General features: G+C 50.9%; 1 long non-coding RNA gene across 1 annotated transcript; it reads right to left on the bottom strand.

The window, feature by feature from the left end:
* Positions 1 to 3,862: 3,862 nt before the first annotated feature.
* On the bottom strand, positions 3,863 to 8,491 carry LOC148092811 (uncharacterized). Its single transcript, XR_015714783.1, has 3 exons — positions 8,067 to 8,491; positions 6,567 to 6,634; positions 3,863 to 3,943 (listed from the first exon to the last, which is right to left on the bottom strand). It is a non-coding gene; the product is annotated as an uncharacterized LOC148092811 (long non-coding RNA).
* Positions 8,492 to 8,861: the final 370 nt, after the last annotated feature.

Raw genomic sequence — 8,861 nt, 5'->3', positions numbered from 1 at the left:
TCCCAGGAGTATTAAATGAGCATAAGCAAGAGAAACATTTGGAGAACAAATATGCAGGTATCCTCAGAAAGGAATTTAAACATTTAGTCTGTCAATCAATGAGGTAAAAGTGTTGTAATTATTTTCTAAACTAGTAATGGTTCTCCTTTGGATAATTAAAAAGGAATATTTTAAAAGTTTTTAATTGATTTCAGACAGAGGAAAGGAGAGGGGGAGAGATACTACATCAATGATGAGAGAGAGTCAGTGAACCTGCACACCCCCTGCTGGGGATCCAGCCTGCAACCCAGGCATGTGCCCTGATTGGGAATCGAACCTCCATCTCCTGGATCAACCTCTGAGCCACGTTAATGGGACAAAAATATATATATTTTTTTCATTTAAAAGAAATTAAAATTTTTTAAGTACATCAAATCTTTGGACTCATGATGCGGGGAGGGAGGGAAGTACCGATTAGCATTTTTATTAATTATCCAGCTGCAATAAATATTATAAAATTATTTAAAGTCAAAGAACAAAAATGAAAATGTAAAAAATCCCACCTATAGGTGTTACTTTTTTCACACCATCCTAAATCAGTTCTTATAGAGCCTATCTCATGAACGGAATGTCCTTCATTTGCGGAAAGCATGCTGAGATTTCAAATAATGGAAAACAAAATGGGAACTAACTGGGAAACAAATTTATAAATGTAGTTACCAGAAATGAGAACTGAGCAAATTATATATAATTGAAGGAATCCTGATATACTGAAAAATGCTTCTTTTATAATTATGCAAAACAAGATTTCAATAATGGTTGAGTATGTGAGCTCATGCCAGTGAGAAGATATTAACTGGATGCTAAAACATTATTTTATTTATCTATTTTTCAATATGTCTTTGTTGATTTGAGAGAGAGGAAGGGAGAGAGAGAGAGAGAGAGAAACATCGATGACCAGAGTCCCTGATCGGCTGCCTCCTGCACGGCCCCTGCTGGGGATCGAGCCTGCAACCCGGGCATGTGCCCTGACCAGGAATCGAACCTGCAGCTCCTGGGTCACAGGTCGATGCTCAACTGCTGAGCCACGCCAGCCGGCCGGGCTCCATGCTAACATCTTCAACTCTCTGCTTCCAAATGTCAGGGCCAAGGCTTCAGAGAAATGATGCAAAACCCATGAGCCTAGACCTATTTTACAGAGAAAACATATCAATGACATAGAAAACAGGCTCAGGCCGACTGAAACCACAGGAAGTGAGTGCAAGGCAGGCGCGGTGACCGGCGCGCTGCACACTGTGTGTCTCACGGGAGCAGCTCAGAGCCATCGCGGTGCTCCATGGGCTCCCCATAACTTAGCTGTATTCTGGCCCTCAGTGTGCACAAATTCTAGGACCAATATAAAGTTTTCTTTCCTAAAAACGGGTGCCATGCCTTGGCCTGTGTGGCTCAGTTGGCTGAAACATCATTGCCTACACCCAAAGGTTGTGGGTTCAATTCCCAGTCAGGGCACCTATCTAGCTTTGGGTTCAATCCCCAGGTTGGGGTAAGTCCGGGAGGCAACCAAAGGATGTTTCTCTCTCGCATGAACGATTCCTTCTCTCCCTTTCCCTCTCTCTTCCCTTCTTTATAAACTTAATGAGCATATCCCCGGGTTAGGATTAGGAAAAAAATTGGTTCCATTAGGTCTTAGAAGGTAATTTTCCAATTTGAATAGTTATCAATTCTTACCAAATTTCCCAAGAGTTTCAAAGAATCCCTTGAAGCGAACTAAACCAACAACTGAATTATTTTCTTTATATGAGCACTTTTTCTCCCCAAAAAGGTACACACAGGGGAGATTTTTGATGGAACATAAATATAGGGTGTTCCCCGAAAGTTACACACATTTTGACAGCTGATAACACTATTTTCACTCTCTTCAGGTTTAAGGGATTTGAAGCAATGGGTGAAGCCACACTAAGTTTTGAACAAAGAAACCATGTCCACTAGACTCTTTATGGGGATACGTAAAAGAAAGTTTACGGTGCAAAACCAACAACACTTGGGAACTGAGGGCAGCTACTGAAAGACAAGGCGCACAGATTCCCACAGAACTGGGTGATCCCTGAGGTTTGCGGTTCCTTTGCTGCGCATCAGCTCCGGCCTGGGCGCTCCAGAGACAGAAGCAAAGGAATCGCAAATGTCAGGAACCACTTTGTTTGGCGTTTGTGCGCTTTGTCTTTCCACAGCTGCCCCCGATTCATTGACTGTTGCTGGGTTTGAGCCGTAAGCTTTATATTTTATGTATCCCCATAAGAAAGTTTAGTGGATAATTTTCATTGTTCAAAGCTTAGCCTGGCTTCACCCATTATTTCAAACCTGTTAAACCTGAAAAGGAGTGAAAATTAAGGGAGTTATCAGCTGTGAAAGTTTATGTACATTTTTGGGAGACACACTGTAGATCACCATCAAAGTACATGCATTTCACAAGTGTGTACAAATATATTTAATATATTGCCAGAAATTTGATTACTATCCCATGGAGTTATTCAGAAATCATGTCAACATCTCACCCACGATAGGGACACTAGGGCACTGCACCCAGTCCCAAATCTGCCGTGCACCTCATCTCGGACACACTCCCCTCAAAAAATATGGATACTTACTGTGGGCGGGTTGCCTTCTCAGTGCCCCACACCCCAGGCCTGGCATATCTAGTATTTGTAGAAAAGTGAGCCAGGGCAGGTAGGTCCCTGTGTGGGCCCAGGAGCCAGCTAGAGAGAGAAAAAGGCCTGAGGCCACCTGCCAGGAAGGCCACCTTGGCCCTGGGTGAAGGGAAGTACATGGGAGCCCAGGAGTGTCTCAGCAACACTCTTGGTTTACACTGAGCCTGACTCCAGGTTCTGCCAAGGCCTCAAGATGTCTGTATTCTGGCGGATCTGGTCTTCAACTAGGATGATGTGGCTTCTAGGAAACATAGTAGAGTTTCCGCCCTGTGAGCCTGTGTGCCCTTGAGTATCTGCACACGCACACATGCTTTAAAGGTGGTCAACAAGTTGTAAACAAGTGCTCTGCAGGGGCGTGCTGCATTAGCGTCTGCTTTGGGGCCCCAATTTGGCCCTGCATTACGAACATCCCCAGGACAGAGTAGATTTGTTCAATAGAAAGCAGTGCCTGGAGGCTGTAGATACATGTCCCACACCTGGGAGTGTCACCCTTTAGGGCTTGGCACAGTGTCTTCACTGACAGAACAAGCGGGAAAAACGCAGGGGAACCCCATTCCTGCCACCACGGGAGGACAGAGAGAAGGGCGGCGGCGTCAGGAGGCAGCGGTGCGTTTAGGGCTCCGCAGCTGCTGGTCCAGGAGACCAGGCACAGGCAGCCACGGTCCACACTCGCACCTCAGGGTGTGCTGGGCCCGCCTGAAAAGGAGGGAAAATTAAGGGAGTTATCAGCTGTGAAAGTTTATGTACATTTTTGGGAGAGACACCCTCTGGATCACCCTCAAAATACCTGCATTTCACAAGTGTGTACAAACCTCTGTAATATAAGAAATGCGGTTACTATCCCAAGGAGTTATTCAGAAATAAGAAGTCAAGATCTCACCCACGATGGGGACACTGGGGACCTACACCCACTCCCAAATCAGGCGTGTACCTCATCTCGGACACACTCCCCTCAACACACTATGTACACTTGCTGGGGTCTGCCCAGAGACAGGCTCTGGGGAGGCTGGGTCCGCCTCAGGGGGTGCTGGGGGGGCTTTGGCCTCAGCAGGTCTCACGGTGAGCTCACACAGGCCCTGGCTTCAGCAGCTTCCCCTCGGAGGTGCTGTCAGCCATCTTCATGGTGGGGCCGCAGAGCTGCTGGGCATCCCGGCCCCTTCTCTCCTGGTAGGGGGTCTTGGCTAAACTCTAATGGTTGGGAGATTATTGGCCTTCCTCAAGAGGTCACTGAGCAGGTCATCCTGGCAGCTGGGAATGTCCTACAGAGAAGAGAGCAAGAAGTGAAAGGCCCGAATGAGGGCCACAAGGGTCCTTAAACAGCCCTCTTTCACCCAGGATGTCCCTGATGCAGGCCACTTGGCCAGAACAGAAGTTTCCCGCTCCTGTTGGGCCTTTCACAGCCTAGCTGGGCCCCACCACACACAAAGCCCTTGGTTGAGATAATGAGGCCGGGGCCACACATGGGTCAGGGAGAAAAGCCAAGTGTCACTCCAGCAGCCCCTCAACTTCACCAGCAGAAAAACAGACCTAGAGAGGGAAGCCGTTTCCAAAAACACATCCACTGGATGGGAGGGTCGGGGCTGGGAGCCTGGACACAGCCAACGGTTTCCAACTGCTCCTCATTCCGACCAAGCTCAGTGGGAGGCAGACAGCTGCTGGGCACATTGTGCTCTCTTCCTTCTCAGGCCACCAGCTCAGACACCTGGTGAGGGCTTCATCTTAGGCCACAAGAAACAGAAAGGACGCCAGCAGCTCCTAAATGCCAGACTGACCTCACTCGAAACCCTCACTGCCACCTACACCTTTCTCTTGTTCTGACAAGGGGGATGTAGGAACGGCGAGGTGGGGCACCAAGGGTAACTCTAGACTGTGTAGGGGACGGCCACCCCACAATTGTTCCCTTTAAGCTGCTATCCTGGCTGAGCAGCTGTATGTGGGCCAGGCTTCCGGTCTCCAGGGAACCAGTGTCCTTTCCCACCAGGTTAGCAGCATGCCAAGGCCCCCAGACCAAAGTCTGACCCTGCTCCGGTACCTGCAGCCCTCTGCCAGCACCTCACAGCCTGGAGGAGCCGAGTGGAGGTGTCCCCTGAGGTGGATGGACACCATGAGGAGAAGAAAGGAAGGAGTGCATGCGGAGGAGGCAGGGGTCACCAGCAAGTGGAGTCAGACCCCAGGCAGCTAGACATGTCAGGGAAAGTCAGTCTGTGGGACAGCTCAGCAGCCCAGGAACCACCTGCACCTGCCAACAACTCCTGACCCAGGAAGACATCGGGACCCACAATTGACACACACACAGTCTGCCCTAAACGGGGAAAAAAAATCAACCTTCTCCGTGACGAGTGTGGGGGAAACACCCTCCCGGCTGCCCTGTACCTGCATGAGTGTCCACCACGGCCCTCGGGTCTGAGGGTGAGAGCGGCTACAGGGAGGGGACACTGCCCTGGCCGAGGGCAGGTTGCCCCTTCCAGGCCTGCAGACCTCCCCTCCTGGCCCATTCTTCCAGCACGTTCAATATCCGGTCCCTGTCCCCGGGATCATCAGTGTCTATCCAGCTGCACACTAACAACTGCAGGACAGGGACTAATTTCCACGGTCCCTGCTCACAGCTGGTGAGCAGCTGAGCTGCACTGAGAACCGGGGACACACCCGGTCATGCTCTGCTTCCCGCCCCGCCAAGCAGTCTGCTCCGGGTTCACCGGGTCCACAGGGCACCCAGGTCCCAAGTGCTGGCGCGGGCCACAAACAGCAGCAGCTGGAAAAGACCAGTTAGCAAGGGCATGTGGGGTGAGCCACAAATACTTGGTTTTCCTGAAGGCACAAAAGCAGAACGAGTCCCCTCTTTGAGAAGGGAAAACTTGAACTTAAAAGCCACCTCTGCCTTTGAAAAGGATGTGTCCCTAAGAGGCAACTGCGATACAAATCAACGGCCTCCACACCACCCCTGTATCCTGGAGCCCTCGCTGCACACTCCTCGCCTCCTCCTCGGGAAGAGGAGCTCGAGGAGCCAGAGCCCTCAGGAAGGAAACCCTCTCGTCCGAGGGTGAGCCTAAGTCGGGCTGCCAGTGAAACTTTCCGAGAGTGGTGGCCGACCCCTCCTGTCGTCATCCTCCCCCAGGGCGAGGAGAGAGGGCTCCGCGGGTCCAGCTGTGTCACCCCAGCCCTGTCTCCACCCGTCAGCTAGAAGCGTCTATGTCTGTGCGGATCAGTGCCAGCACCATTCAATATTTTACGCAGTGGAGAGGGCAGGAGACGACCCTCACTCCTACACTTACTGCTGATCAGTTCAGAGACTGGGTCCCATTTGAACTCTCTCAGTCTTTGTTTTAATTAAAAATTGAGTTTCCCACCATTCTAGGAGCTTGTGTTTCAGGAATTACAAAAACCCAGAGCAACTTTTAATTTTTGAGAGAGGTGGCATAATTCACTGTTTCCCTTCTGGAGACATTTGTAATAGGCCTAAATCAGATGCAAGTGTTTCTAACAATCTCTGAGATGAAATTTACATCTTGGAGCTGCTCTGGGCAACTAACCTCCAGGTGAGGACAGCGAGACCTTCCTGCAGTCAGTGCTCTCTGCATGGGTCGCCAGGCCTTCCTTCAAGCAAGGACAGCCAGAGCCTCCAGAAGGAGGGCACTCCATAGGTAGTGACTTCCCCATCACTGGAGGTATGTAAGCAGAAGCTGCATGTTTAGGACCCTCGGAGGGCTGGGAAGGAGTGTGGAGGAACTGTGGGTCCCCCGTTCCCACTCTAGCATTACAACTCTACTTGTACCCATTGTGTCAGTGGAACTTCCACACAGGAATTAACAGGAAGGACAAGTCCTGTGAATGAAAACAGGCATGAGAACCGAGGCTGAAGGGCACAGCACACCACCCACTCACCATGCTGCCTGCAGTTGGTGAAGTCGAGCTCCAGGAAGCGCTCACAAAGCTGTCATCTGAAGTCTAGCCTATGGTGAAAATAAGGCTGTGAGACAGGGGACCGGGGATACCCATGGCGAAACAGGCCTTTTGCCAAACGGCCACCTCTGACTCGGCCCAGCGCCTGAGTGGTGGTGGGGTCCAGCACCTGGAGGAGGGAGGGACGTGTGGACCGTCCCTTAGGACCTGCCTGTACTCTCCACCCCCCCATTTCTCCTGCTGGGACAGCCTCAGTCTCCAGACTTCTATTTGACTTAACTTTAAACCAGGCTTCTGCCTGTGCAATGACTGGGACTCCAAACGGAGGCAGAGTCCAACCTGAGGGTAATGCACCAAAAGCAGAGGTGCTCCCCCGGGACCTTGTTCTCTCAGGGGCCCGAGGAAGGACAAGGAAAGAATCCAGCACCTGGGAGAGGAAGCTGACTCCCTAGAGACTGAGCCCTGCACCAGCAGCTCCTACCAGGAACAGCGCACAACCCTTGGGCCACCAGTCACTACTCTTTCCCCGAGAAGGGCTACAATTCCCTGGGCCTCAAATCTGCTTGTTTCTCTCTGACAGCAGCCCCAGATCCCTTTCAAAATGACTCTAGGGCCTTCCCTTAAGCTGCTCAGGACCGGCCTCTAGACAGTGACGTCATCTGTCCAAAAACAGTTGCAGGCAGAGCTGAGTCGGAACCTGTGTCTGTGTGATGCCAGGGCCTTTCCACAGCTGAGCCTATCTGCTGACCACACCTTAGTTTCAGAGGCCCCTCCTGCTTCCAAGAGTAGGGGTCCCCTAGGACCCTGGGCTCCAGACGCTCATCCCTTCGGGTTGGACGGACCCATCACTCATCTGGGGTGAGGCCTGGTGCCAGGAGATAGGGTGTAGTGATGGCTGTAGACAAACAGTCTGGAAGCCCAGCTCTGATGACCAGGGCTTCATGGCTGGGCAGTGGCCGCCTCCATGTGGTCAAGGCTGCCTCCACGCAGGAGCCTCGCTTTGGTATTTGGTCCCGAGGGCCTGAGGCAGAGAAGGACAGTGAGAAATGGAGCTGCAGGATGCCATGCCATGGCGAGGCTGTCACACTGAGGCCTAGCAGCATGGGCAGCGAGGCACACGCACCACAGGAACAAAAGCTGAGCTCGCGTCTCGCAGGCTGTGCTCTGCAAAGGAGCTGTGTGGACATCAGCTCTGGAGATTTGCGTCCCTCCCACCACAGACACGATCCGTGAGGCTTCTCATGCTAAAGTGACTACATTGTTCTGGGACAGAACTACCACAACACTGCCTGGGTTTGCATTTTCTACTTGATTGGTAACATACCTAAGGAGGCGGAGGTGTGTGCATGGAGCATGCCCCCTTCAGGCTCCTACACACACGTGTGCACATCCAACACTCCTTCTGGCTGGTTCTACCTTCCCAGGAGGGAGACGGGAGATCCCACCCTTCACTTCCCACCCGTAGCCAGGTAGCCCTCCTACCTTTTCCTGGGGGCCTGCTGTGGGTGTACTGTTCCTTTACCAGTGGGAGCACGATCGGATGGCCTCCAGGGGATCCAGTGGACTGGACGACACCTGTCATTTTCTGGACCCCCCTTTGTTTGTTTTAAAAAAGTTGAGTATGGCTTTGGCTGTGTCATATGACTCCTCGCAATGGAACAAAGGTCTGAACTGTCGTGCAGACATATTAAGCAGGGATAAAGAATTCCTGTTTAATAACACACATCCATATGGCTATGTATGAAACTTTTATAGGCACTTTGGTGCCATTCAAATACTTTTACAGAATTATTTTAGGGGAAGCTCTTCAATTTTACACTTACTCTTCCATTAGCGAGGGTTAAGAAACAAAAGCATTCCTCTGATTTACCATTGTTTAAATGTTTTTATTGATTTCAGAAAGGAAGGGAGAGGGAGAGATAGAAAAATCAATGATGACAGAGACTCACCATTGGGCTGCCTCCTGCAAGCCCGCTACTCGGCATCGAGCCTCAAACCCGGGGATGTGCCCTGACCATGTATCCAGCCATGACCTCCAGGTTGCCGTAGCCATGCTCAACCACTGAGCAACACTGCCTGGGCCTACTTACCGCTTTTTAATGTAAGAATACTATTCTAACAATGTTATAGAAGTGGTAGAAGTACCCCACTCTGTTAGCTCAAAGCTAAGCCCAGAAACAATGAATGTAACAAATTTACTTAAACACTGTGATCATAATTGTATTAAAACTACTTAATTAGCCTTGGCTGGTGTGCTTCAGCAGTTCGAGCATCGGC

This window comes from Miniopterus natalensis, chromosome 7 (genome assembly GCF_054644295.1).
Source record: "Miniopterus natalensis isolate mMinNat1 chromosome 7, mMinNat1.hap1, whole genome shotgun sequence".
NCBI lineage: Eukaryota > Metazoa > Chordata > Mammalia > Chiroptera > Miniopteridae > Miniopterus > Miniopterus natalensis.
This window is presented reverse-complemented; position numbering and strand designations above follow the sequence as displayed.